The sequence below is a fragment of the Protopterus annectens genome, chromosome 9.part0 (assembly GCF_019279795.1).
Source record: "Protopterus annectens isolate FY-2018-M chromosome 9.part0, PAN1.0, whole genome shotgun sequence".
Classification (NCBI taxonomy): Eukaryota; Metazoa; Chordata; order Ceratodontiformes; family Protopteridae; genus Protopterus; species Protopterus annectens.
The window spans coordinates 533032142-533045456 of record NC_056743.1 but is presented as its reverse complement, the minus strand read 5'-3'; positions in this window follow the sequence as shown (position 1 = coordinate 533045456).

The window sequence follows — 13315 nt, the reverse complement described above, 5'->3', positions numbered from 1 at the left end:
TGGTAGAGCACTGGCATTCATATTGCTTTTTTTTTTTTTTTTTTGCTTATAAGCACCTCATACATAGGTGTCAATTTATAGGAGAAATACCATTAATTTACTTAGCAAAATAATGTAGATTAGCCCCTGTCACTAGGGGTTGTACAAAAAAGTTTGCTTATGTATCAGTAAAAAAAAAAGTTATGTTCCTGAGAATTAGGCATTATTGAAAGGGAACCCATCCCAGACATCTTTCTATATCAAACTGAGTGTCTTCAAGCATTCCATGTGTTCAGGTACATATTTCTGTTAAAGTTTGAATTATGTTACCAGTACTGTGGCATAGGATAACACCTTATCTGTTGTCCATGTGACCATGGTTCTGTTATTTCACTTGTCTGAGGTGCTGGCAGAAAGGAATGGGGATGCCTATACCAAGGGGGATGCAGTCACCTAGATATTCCCTGCAGGGTGACTTAGTCAATAGAGGGGAGTAGCCCTTAGACATAAACAGGTGAAGAAGGGGAGATCAAGAGTTAGGTCATTAATGAAAAAAATCCCCTGGAGGAAACGGTCAGTAGCAACCCCTCTCCTAACACACAAACACAGGATCCTTTTATGTTCCATTCCTGTCCCAGACTAAGAACATACATTGTCCAGGGGCTGTAGTAGAGGCTGGTAGACCCATCAAATTGGGTCTGAATAGAAAGAATAATGAAAAAGGGGAATAAAAAAGTATGATTTATAATGTAAGTAAATAAATAAAGGTTGTGCTTTGTAGACAGACTTATAGATTCACACAGTAAGTTCATTTCTCTCACTCATTATTGAAAGAGGTGTCATCCACAAGTAACCTGTCTTCCAAGTCTTAATATGACTAAAAATGATGGAATGACTGTTTTCTTTAAAGATAAGGCAAGCTCTTAGTAAATGGAATTTGCAGGTATAGGTTCAGAAATATGTCAGTTTACCTATAGGATTCTTATAGTAACTTTCTTGTCCACCCCCCCCCCAAAAAAAAAAAATGATCACACCAGACAAATATCTTGTTTAGTTATTTATTTCATCTCTGTGTGATTAGAGTAGTCTAAGGACCATTTGTAGCAATGACTCAGAACAGAAGTACAATTATAAGAAATGTATGATTGCATAGAATTATAAAATTTATAAAGAAGGCAGAAATAATGCATCCAGTGAAAACACAAAGACCGTGTCATCAAAATCACTTTCCCTTTTTTCACTTTTTTCTTCATGGGGTCTGGGTATCGCATCAGCTGTTACCACCTCTCTCAAGTCAGTGCCCCACTCCTGCCTTCTCTAACTGTCATACCTGACTGTCACAGACCTCTGATGCAGTCTGTTCATCTCTTGACAGGATGCCCACATTTCATTTTGCCTTCCTGTCTCTCCCAAATCATCTTCCTAAGTCGTCATCTGTTTTTCTACACATGTGCCTTCACCACCATAATCTGTTCTCATTGTCATCCTTACTGTTGTCTAGCTTGCACTAATTCAGTCAATGTTTCTGGGACTCTGAAACATTCAGAAAGAAGATTTCTTGGGACCTTGTCATATGCTTTTTCTAATGGGACAACTTTGGCTTTTGCTCTGATGTTATCATTTCTTTGTCTCTTCCACGGATTGCATCCTATCACACATCTCAGGCATGCCGTCTCCATCACCACTAGCTTCCTTAACTACTCTGCCTTCACTTGTGCCATACTGTAGTACTAGTAGCATCATTGCTGTGTATGTTTTGCCTTCACTTGTGCCATACTGTAGTACTGGTAGCATCATTTGTTTTATGTTACTTTTTGGCTTCCTTTCATTCTTCTGTCACTTAATACCCCTGAAACTCTGTGCCATTTGGCTGCAACACTTCTGTTTCTAGCTTTGACCAACTCAGTTAGACTTCCCTTCTACTCAAAAGCCCTTTGCAGATACTTGAAGCTATTAATTTATTTCATTATGTGTACTTATATCTCTGTGTTTATTTTTTTTTCTGATTTCCCTCAGTTGTTGCCTTTTCTGCAGTTAGATTAATCCATTTTGTCTTCATTTTTGCACACCATTCCCTACCATTTGCTGAAGTTCCTTTCAGTGTCTGGTTGTAATGTTATATTGTCTGCATATATAAGCATGGTTGATCCCTCCTCTCTGACTGATTTGCTTATATAGTCCATCACAGATATGAACAGCAGTGGCCACAGACCTGAACACTGATGCACACCCACTCCCACTGCGAATCCTTCTCTGAGACGAATTGCTGTTGGTACTTGTCATCTTGTATATAGGTTGCACTAATTCAACTGATGTTTCTGCCACTCTAAAACATTCAGAAATTAGCTTTCTTGTGACCTTGTCATATGCTTTGTATGAGCCTAGGAATACCCAGCTGTACTCGTTCATCACCTCCAGCTTCTCCTCAATTGGCAGTCTCACTGCAAACATCAGGCCATTTGTTATGCATCCTGATATGACATTGAACTTCTCATCTCCCATCTTATTTTCACTATTCTTCATACTTATTTATCTTTTATATTTCCAGCACTTAAATGCAATGCAACCGGAGTTTGATACTTCAAAGTTGTGAATGTCTCATTTGTTCTTGTACACTGACACTATAACACTTATTCTGCAGTCATCTGGAAATAGCTTTATTTCCATATCTCTATGACTACCCTTGAGAGTCATCTCTCCCCTACCATCTTGGTCATATCTGCCATGACTTGGTCTGAACCTACTGCTTTTTCTGACTTCATTTTCCTTCATGGTATTATTACTGCTTCCTGGGTATCTGATTATATTCCTTTCATTGTAGGCTGTGTCTGGGGCACTGTTAAAGATATACTACACTTTTCAGGTAGTCTGTACTTTTACTCAGTGAAGACACTGAGACAGTTCTGCTGTTACTACATTAATTTACTGCACACAAGGTTTGCATCTAGCTTAACAATGAAAGGTATATGCATCGAAAATGTACTTTAGCTTAGAATAATCAAAGTCTCTGATACAAAAGAAAAAGTCCCAATCTTTATAGTGTCTTTTCTGCCTGCATCAGCAGTTTTGAGAATTTGCCAGAATAATGTCTTTCTTTTCAAGCTGGTCTGCTGACAGTTTGTTTCCCATATCTTAAACATTCTGTTCCTGAAGAATAACTCCTTTCGTACTTGGCCTATCTTGCATATCATATTGACGAGGCACTGCTGCATACAAGAGTTCGTCTTGACCTGCTTGTAGATAATCAATTTCACAAGCTGCGTAGTTTATAAGAGATAAAATATTTTACTTCTGATTCTTATTAACAATGAATGCCAAGCTTTATGGTTTTTTAAAGTTAGTTAGCTGAGTTCAAGCCGAGTGCACTCTACACAGTGAAATGCAGAAATTTTATTTTACATTTTTAGAAAAAAATCCAGTGAAATCCATTTTAACCTATTATTTATTCTCACAGGCACTACAGCTTCTGTGAGGTTTTCTTCATTCAGAAGCTGCTGGATGTACTCTTCCATCTGCCTTTGATGCCCTCTGGACTGGTGATCAAATTATTGGTGTCATCCCTTAAGACGATTGCCTGAATATTAGCTTTCAATCTTTGCCTTACAATCTGATAATTTATTTTGCGATCTATTGAGGCAACCAGTGTTCCTTCTTAGCTTGGTCGTTATTGCATTCCACCAGCAGCTTTCCTTGTATACCTTATTTCCATACCTGGCTCAGCCACATATTTGTTCTATAGTCTTCATACTTGCTGTTTTAGAGTTTTGATACTTATCTTTGACTCTACCTATTTCCTCCTCTTTCTGAGGTGCCAGAGCCCTGAGTATTGCCTTGAACTCTTGTGCTTCTGCTGCAGTCACCATCCAAGTCTTCATTATAGTCCCTGTTGACCTTAAATCTTTCTCTGACCACGGTTTGCAGCTGATTGTGACCAGCAGTTTTTTATGCTGTGGACAACTGTTTCACACTAGATGTTTTTTCATTCTCTGATTCTTCCCCTGTGCACTATCATTGCTACCACTCTTGTCTGTTATCATGTGACTCTCTTTCTTGATGAACCAAGTGTTATTCACCATGCAAGCCATTTGCCAGAAAAGACGTCTAAAGTATACTTCTCAACCTGTTGGCCCAAGAATTCTGCAAAATAATGCAGTTAGGGTGAAGGCCTAAAATATGGGACAGATTTTAAATGTTGCTCTTATAAATTTAGGAAGTTTATAGAATAATAGATTTGGCATTAGCATGCATTTTCTGAAGAATATGAAGCTATAAGCTGAAAAGTCTCATTTTTGAGTGACTTTAGTCCTTAGTGGTTTGAGAGAAAGCCACAAATGTTATGACTAACACGAAAATATGATACAAAAATCTGGGCAGTTGAGAGGTAAAGTCTAGTCTGTCAGAATGGTACTTCCTTATTCCTGTTGCCAACAACTGGATCCAGTTATTTTATATACCTTGTTTTGTTTGTTCTAATATGAACATTCAACTCCTCCATTATTTACACCAACTCACGTTGTCCTGCTTTATCTTTTAGGTCCAGCAATAGCTGCATGGATGTTTGTCCTCGTTATCACATTGTGCTGTGAGTTACCACTGCTGCCCTATCTTTGCAATGGAGTCCAATTGCCACAAGCCTAACACTAATCTGTGTGACATCTCTCACTACCTTCAGAAAACTCTCCTTTCCCACAATTTGCTCACCATTTCTAGCCTGTCCTCCACTTGAGGAGTAAGTCATCCAAGTGACTTTGCTGCACTGCCCTTCTATCTCGTTTCCTAGATACATATGATGTCCAGTCAACTGTTTACCATCATGTCATCTGCTTTCAAGCTGTATCCTGTCAGTTAACCTATATTCATTGAAGCAAGTGTTACACATGTGATTGCCCAGTGCTATTTCAGCTAATGCAGGATGGGCAGCTGGACATTGCCCAGCAAGTAGCTTATTGACCCAGGGCTGTTGGGCTTTATGACAAGTAATCTGTTCTGACTTCATTTAATTTTGGATCTGATGTGCAACACATCAGCAAGTTTTTGAAAGGTGGGAGGAACTCCAGACAGACAAAGAGGAAAGTACAAACTCAACACAGGCATATGATGGAGGACAGGACTGAACCATGTACCTTGTTTGTGGGAGTCAAATACCTTAACCATTACGCCAGCTGTATATATAGACAATCTTAATATTAAAGGTAAATGCTTGTTTAGAGTTCCAAACAACTTTAAAAATGATGGTCTTCCACTATTAGACTGTCTTAAGCAGACACTCAGCCTCGGATTCAGAAAGGCCTAGAGTGATGAGAAACCTTATTTTGAAATGTTACTGCATTGTGGTAATATGTTCTGATTATTAAACAGGTCTCTATGTATAGTTTTCCCCCTGTAGGTTTTTGTACATGGAGTGGTCTCACAAGCAAAGCTGGATGCTAATGCTTCAGTGTGGGAGAGTGGCTAAAGCTAATGAGTCAGGTGCTCTCCCACAAAAAGTTTTGTGGAGTCCCCTTTACTTAACCAAGTAAATCTTGAGTACAATTTAGCTCTAGTAGCAAAGACTAAACAGTATTATTTGACTGCGGTCACCCTTCCACTCCTATTTGAGCAGTTGCTGTACAAGCAAGTTCATCAAAGCCACATGCGTGGCAGGGAGTGAGTTTGTGTGTGTGGTTGTATGTATTTAAGGCCATAAGTCAGGGTTAATAAATGTGTAAATGTGTGTGTGTGTTTGCCCGCCTACCTGCCTGGATAGTAAAACTAAAGGAGATAGGTAGGGAATCACTGATCTAAATGTGTGTGTGTGTGTATTCTTGCTTTCTCTGAATATCTGTGTGTTTGGGTGTGGGGTTTGCCACTACTAATGTAATGCATGAGATGTTAGGGAAAATACTATCAAGGTCTAACATGATGGTACAGTAAATGTTTCACAGACATGGTACTGAGCCACTAAAGAGGAGTTTGCTTATGCATTTTTACCATGTTTCTTAATCTGAGTTTCTCCCATCATTCAACTTAATTCAATGAACACTGGATATATATGTTGGGCACTAAGAAATTCTCTGAATCCTGTCCACTGCCTTAAAAAATTATTTGAGTATGTCATGAAATATCTAAAGCTCAAAATATTGCACCTCAAAATAGCTTAAAAACACTGAAAACTCATAATATTTAATTACAAAATGAAAATGTTAAATAATTCTATCCAACTAAAAATAATTTGTATCATACACACCCAGCTATAAAATCGAGATCAGGTGTCATCTTGGTAGTGGTACTGTTAGGGGAAAGGGTTTTTAATAATGTAATGTTTAGGTTTAGGGTTAAGATTAGGTTTAAGGTTAGAACACATCAGTAGCCTGAGCAGTGGGGCTTTGCCATCCAGTACCACTTGTCTGGATTCATTGCCATTTTGTTAACTTTGACCATCATACCCACCTTTTACATGTCTTTACTCATGCAATCAGTCCATCTCTTGGCTGGACATCTTTGTTGTCACTTGCTTTCATCCAGTCTCTCCCAAATGTACAATACCCTATTAACGTCTTCCTCCCTGCGCTTGTGACTTAACACTGCAGTTTGTCCTCCTTGACTTTCTTTGCAACCGGGGCTACATTGGAGCTACACTGACTTCAGCTGTGATGTTTTTAATTTCTGTCTCTCCCCAACTATTCATTTAAGACACTTCATAGTTGTCACTTAAAGCTTCCTCAGCTTTCTGCCTTCACTATCAGATTTCTGTGACACTGTTCTTACCACTGGTTTATGCATATTACTTTTCAGCTTCTTTGACATCTCTGTATTGTAGAATTCCCTGACTCTTTCTTCTACTCAGCTGCAGCACCTCTGATTCAAACTTTGACCTCCTCATTCATCCATTGACAATGTGAAGTTTACTGTTTCATTTACACTTGATTTATTTTATAATTATTGAAGCGCTGCTTTATTTCTTTTGTGTGGCAGTGGTTTGGAAATAAGGTAAAAAGTGTGTAATTCGGTAGAAAGATAAAGAAAATTCCAATGCCATTATGTCTGCCATTGTATTAGCAACAAAAATCTGGATCTGTTTCTTCTAGTTGGGATTTCCTAATCTGCAGTAGGCAGAATTTATGCATCACTGCACAAAATTCAAAATTAAATTGATGAAGTGCAATTTTTTGAATTAGCTAAGAGAAGCAACTAACAACCACTAGGTCTTAATAAATAAATTGTACATTAAGAATGTTTTTACTATCTACATGCATATCTCAGTTTCCTTTAAAGATTTATATTTTTCAGATTTTAATTCATTCTATGATTTTACTTCATTACTACTGTAACTGATCAGTGCTTTGTTCTTACCCAAACTGTTGTTTCTCTGTGATTGTTTTTTGTTTTTGACTTGTAACCCTTTCAATCTCTTAACAAATGAAATCTGGACAAAACCAAAACTAATGGTGGGGATAGAGGCACAAAATAGGGATGATTTTTAAATATTGATCTTATAAACTTACAAAGTAGCCAGAATAAAAGATGTTTTAGCATGCATTTTCTGAAGGATATGAAGTCTGAAACTTAGATGTCTGCCATTATTTAGTTACTTCATTCCTGGATGATTTGCAAGAATACCACACAATTGATGAGGAATGAAGCAAAAATAAAAAAAGCAAAAATCTGGAAATTTTACAAAAACCTGGACAGTTGGGAGGGATGTTGTGTGTCATATGTTTCATTGTATTTTAGTTGACTGAATGCTGGACAGGTAGATAATTAGCAATAACTTTTGATGGGTTTTAGAAAGACTGTCTTTATAACTCCATGAAGGCAGAAAGCTAAGATCTTATGGGATATGCATTTCAGTGCCTAATGAGTCTTGCCTATTTTGCAGTGCATTTGAAACTTGTTCAATGACAGCTTAGTAGAATATTATCCATTTAATTTCTGTGGTAGATCAAGATATGGGAAAACTAAATGGCCATTGGCATGTCAATTACAGTTACAGCATAAATACAAGAGAGGAATTTGCTGGGTTCCATCTTTTCAATTATTGTTAAATTGAAAGATGAAAATGTTTATGCATTTCAAACAAACACCAGCAGAACAAAAACAGAAATCACAAAAAGAAACTTGGATTTTTCACACCAATGTCAAGTACAGTAATCTACAAAAACGCAGTATTCTAATAATGAGATAAATCTGATAATTAATGTACATTTCAAAATGAGGTAATATGAGCAAGGTTGTATAAATGTAGAAAAAACATGTGGTATTTGTTAAATATGGCTTGACATGGTGGGTCTGGAACAATCTGAAACCTCCACAGGAAGTTAATTCATGACTAAAAAATGTCAAGTCTACAGATCTGAGTGAATCTATAAATCCATAGGTCAGGAATTCATGATTTACATAGGTTGAGTTTACAGGTATCTTTTTTTTTTTTAATAAAAGTAAGAGACGTTCTGTCACAAATTTCATGCCAATTTTGTACTAACAGCTGAAACCTATATCTTGGTACAAAATGAAGATCATGAAATCCATCAGATATGCATTTCTAGTGATCTGGGAAAGAAATTATGGTTTGCATGAGACTAATAAACTGGTTTTGATAGACCTGAGTCAAAACTGTGTCAGATATGCAGACCTGACATTTCTAAATGTTTTGTGTGTCTAGAGTACATTATCAGTTCTCTTCCTTATCCTTATCCTTTGCACTATCCACTAACCCTAGAATGTTCACAAATTGTCTACCTGTAGTTAAAGCCCATTGCAGGCTACAGGGTATCCACATTTTTCAATATTTAGATGACATGCTTATCTCTGCAGATACTTTTTCAAAGTATCAGTAATCTCTCACTTGGGTGAGATATCTCCTCTGCATACTGGAATTCCAAGTGAATATTCAGAAGTCTTTTTTTTTTACCCTACAGGCTTCTACATTCTATCAGAGCAAAATTGAGTGGTAGATAAGATAAACAGGAGAAAGGCAGACCCCCATGTATCTATACTAGATCATGGGATCTTCCAAGATTTGATCCATCTCTGAAGAGTTCCTCAATTTGATTTTTTTTTTGCCCCTTTATAAACAACCAGCTGGCAGATTTCTGCTTCATTACTCTATGCATTAAGGCCTAGAAGACAGGTGCCTTTTCTTTTCCTTGGGCAGGAATGTTCATGTATGCTTTTCTATCCTTTCCAATGGTATCCGTGATACTGTAGAAAATTCAGGAGGAGTCCCTCAAGATCATTGTATTTTGCAGTTGACCAGGAGCAATAACTACAGGCTTACTCACAGACTGCATCTTTTCTCACAAGAACAGGCCCATTTGATTACCAAACAACTTCAACTGGCAGCCTAGATGATAAGATCTTAATACATTTCAGGAGCCCATTTACTGAAGATGTGCAGCAGGTAGTAAGGGAGACAAGAAAGCCTGCTAATAGAAAGTCATATATAACTCAATGGAAAAGGTTTTCTTGTTGGTGTCAAAAACATAACCAGAACCCACTGAGGGCTATTATTTCTCTGCTTTCACAATATTATGTGAGCTACTTCCCTATGGCCTGTCTTGCTCCTCTATTAAGGTTCATTTGTCAGGCATGTCAAGATGTCTGTCCATTGATACCCTTCTTTCAAGACATTCCCATTTAAAAATGTTTTAGAAGGGGTGTTTCATAAAACATCTAAACAAATCTGATGGCTTCTCCTTGGGATCTTAATTTTGCATTAAAAAAATAACACTCTGAACCAGCTCATCTGGCTAACTTAAGGTTCTTAAGATGGAAAACAGTTTTACGGATTGTTCTGATCTCTATAAGGAGAAGTATCCGAGTTGAATGCTGCTATGGTGGATCAATCTTATTTTCCACAGAAACAGGGATTCTTTGAGAACTAATCCTTCTTTTATGCTTAAAGTGGTATCCAAGTTTACCTTAAGCCAAACTACCAATCTCCCTGTGTTTTTCTTTGAACTCAAAAATGAGGGAGAAAGGATACTTCATACATTGGATGTTAACAAAAAAACTGGGTACTATCCTAATCAAACAAAATCTTTCAGAGCTTCTGAACCTTTGCGCATTTCTTGCGAAGGTGAGAAGAAGGGACGGCCTTTTTCAAATCAGACTGTTACCAAGAGGTTGTCTCAGTCTATTATCTTTAGTTATTCCCACCAAAAACTATTTTAGACACAGTCAAGGCACAGTTTACCTGTGCCTTGGCTTCATCTATGTCTTTTTGGAAAGAGTTGACCTCTAGAATTATTCTAGAAGCAGCAGCTTGGGCCTCTGTACATTCTTTTACAAAACACTGTAAGCTAGATTCTTCTTCCAGGACTAGGTCATGCTTTGCTAGGACCATTCTCCAGAGGCTGATGGATTTCTCCCCTGCTAGTCTACAGGCTTTGTACATTATGGTAACCTACCTATATAGCATAGGCAACTGCAGCAGTTATCATTATTAAGAACATAGTACCTTTGTGTAAGTAAACTTACCACAACAGCCTATCTTCAAGTGATCACTGCTGCAGTAGTCAGTTCCTCCCTCTGTCCATCTTGATTCTTGGTAATTTTTATGCCATGGTATAGGCATCTATTTTTTTCCTAGAAATGACCTGTCATGTCTCAACCTTCATGTCTGAAATGGCATGAATGTTCTAAAGGAAATGGAGATCAAACCTGACTTCTGCTCAGCTCAACTGGAGATGACTAAAAATGGTTTGAGCATGTAGAAGGTGCTTTGAAACCTGGACAGCTATTATATCCTATGGGGAATATAACCCATATATATATATATATAATATATATATATATATATATATATATCTAAGGCTACTGCAGCAGTGATCATTCAAATATCTACTATTATGATGTTTTTTTTTTTTTTACCATACCATACTTTAGGTACCATTGTACAGCAGCTGTATAGCCTAATTAGTGAAGATCATCCCTGCTTGTCTCATTTACTAGAAATGAGTGCACAAAAGGGTACCTAAAGAGGTGTCATTTACCCTGCATTCTACTTAAACACTGAATATATTACATGACTTCTTTGCTGATGTTGCAGTTTTAAAATATTTTTAATTTTTAATGGTTGCATAACTTCTGTTGCATATTTAGAGTGCTTTCTCAGTTGTCTTAAAATTAAAGCGAACATTTTTAATATCACATTCTTACCTACAAAGTTGAACTAAGTGAAGTAAATACATTAATTACTGTGTCTTTATCTCAATAAAAACTTAGGTATCTAGAACTTAGACACAAATTATTACTACACAGTAGAATTTGATAGTTTGTGAATTATTAGAGTATGTCAAAGTTTTGTCTTAAGGTACAGAATAAAGTACAGATGAAGACAAATACATTATGTAAAACAAATTTGATGTTCTTTTGTGTTATATGTACCATAGATGTTGCTATACAGCTGCACAAGATCCATAATATAAAGATAAAATAATCACCTATTTTATTTTCACCTGTGATTATGTCTGGCTTTACATAACAGTTATGGAGTATATTTGATTAGTATGCTGAGTGCCCCATAATTTATCTCCTGCCAGTTTAGTGCCACTCAAAACACCATCACTGAAAGTTCGAAAGCATCTAATCATGGAGGTTAGACACAGAGAAGAGTGATAAAGTGAATATTGCATTTTTCCATATTTTATTGTCTTCTGTAAATTTGTGCCCTATAGGAAGCCCCACTGCAAAAAAGAAAAAACATTTTTTTTTTGCAAAGCTGAGAATGTGACTATTGCTTTTCCAAGAGTTTTAGACCTTTTGAATTTTATATACTGACTAAGATGATGATATTCATTGTAGACATGTTGCTGCCAAATGTTTAGTACAGTATATTATCATACCTGTCCTTTTAAGTACTTTCACCTTTCCTTGTTATTTTCAGATGATGGCCGCCTCCTACTGAACGTTTATATCCAGTAAAGAAAATTTTACATTTGTTTGGCATTATAATTAATACTATTATTATGTGATAATTATGGTGTTGGCTTCACCAGCACTTGTTCTGAAATGTAAAGTACTGCATGGAAAACTGTTCCAGTAGATTCATTTACATTATTCACTTTTGCTAGATCATATAAATAACATTTTTTTGGTAAGAAAGAAATCACTAGTAAAATAAGATATTCCTAGAATACTGTCATGGCATACCTATGAACTACATTATGGCCTTAGAGAATGTTTAAGTTGTACCTTTCCAATCAGTTATTAAAAAGGTTGTGATATGAATCTGCGTTATTGAAATTGCTCTGATTCTGCCTATTTTTATATCCTTTTTATTGAAATGTTCTAACCATTTAGACATTTTCTCAAATGCAATATACAGTACGTTAAGAACAAGACCAAACATATGGCAAGAGAAAATTCTGGTACCAACATTTGTATTTTTGTGGTTAATAATTAATGTTTTTTAAGTAATTATTAACTAGATTTAGTAAATGTTCTAACAATCTAAGTATAATGGGCAAGTCTTTAAAAAAATTCAAAGCCTTTTTTGCCAAATTTGAGAGAGATTTGTTTCTGAATACAACAAAGCCTTTTTTGCCAAATTTGAGAGAGATTTGTTTCTGAATACAACTGATATAATTTGTGTACTCTGTTTATTTCATCTGACTGAATTAACTATTCACTTTTGTTTTTAATATTCTCTCCAGGAGTCTTTCTGGTACTGCAGATAAAACCAAATGCAACTGCTGATATACATTATATTGATAAAAAAAATAAGGTGTGGAAGGAGGAAGCAGCTACTTCAGCAGTGATCATTCATACATCTCCTATTAAGGTAAGTTTATTTCCGAACTGTACTATGTTTCTCAGATTTAGTGATGCTTGCAAAAGATACTGTACACACAGCTCTTATTGCAGAATGATGTTTAGCTTGGTACTGCACAAAAAACCCTTGAAAGCTTTGTTCAATGAAGTGAGAATACTGCAATAACTATCAGAAGTTCAAAATGCATGTAAGTTGTTTTCATAATTTATGGTACTTTGTTGTACTATGGGGCCACCCTAATGTTTTTTTCTTTGTATGATGGACGTTTTTGAACAACTGCAATGATATATACATTAGAATAAGATTAACTTGGTGATACGTTTAGTGAGAACAAGTATTGGGTAGTTTCTGTTTAGAAAATGAAGTTCAATAATACATTGCAGAAAGTAAAACCTTGCATTGAGACCTGGAAGGCTGCCTCTCCACTTCCTTAGCCCCATGGGCACACACATTTATTAGTTTGTAATCAAATTAAAAGCCTACTGGGCTTTAAAACTCTTATATGATAATCATGCAGTCTTAGCATCCTACAATTTTGCATGCATTGTAAAGAAAATATTACTATTTTTTTTTCTTACTAAG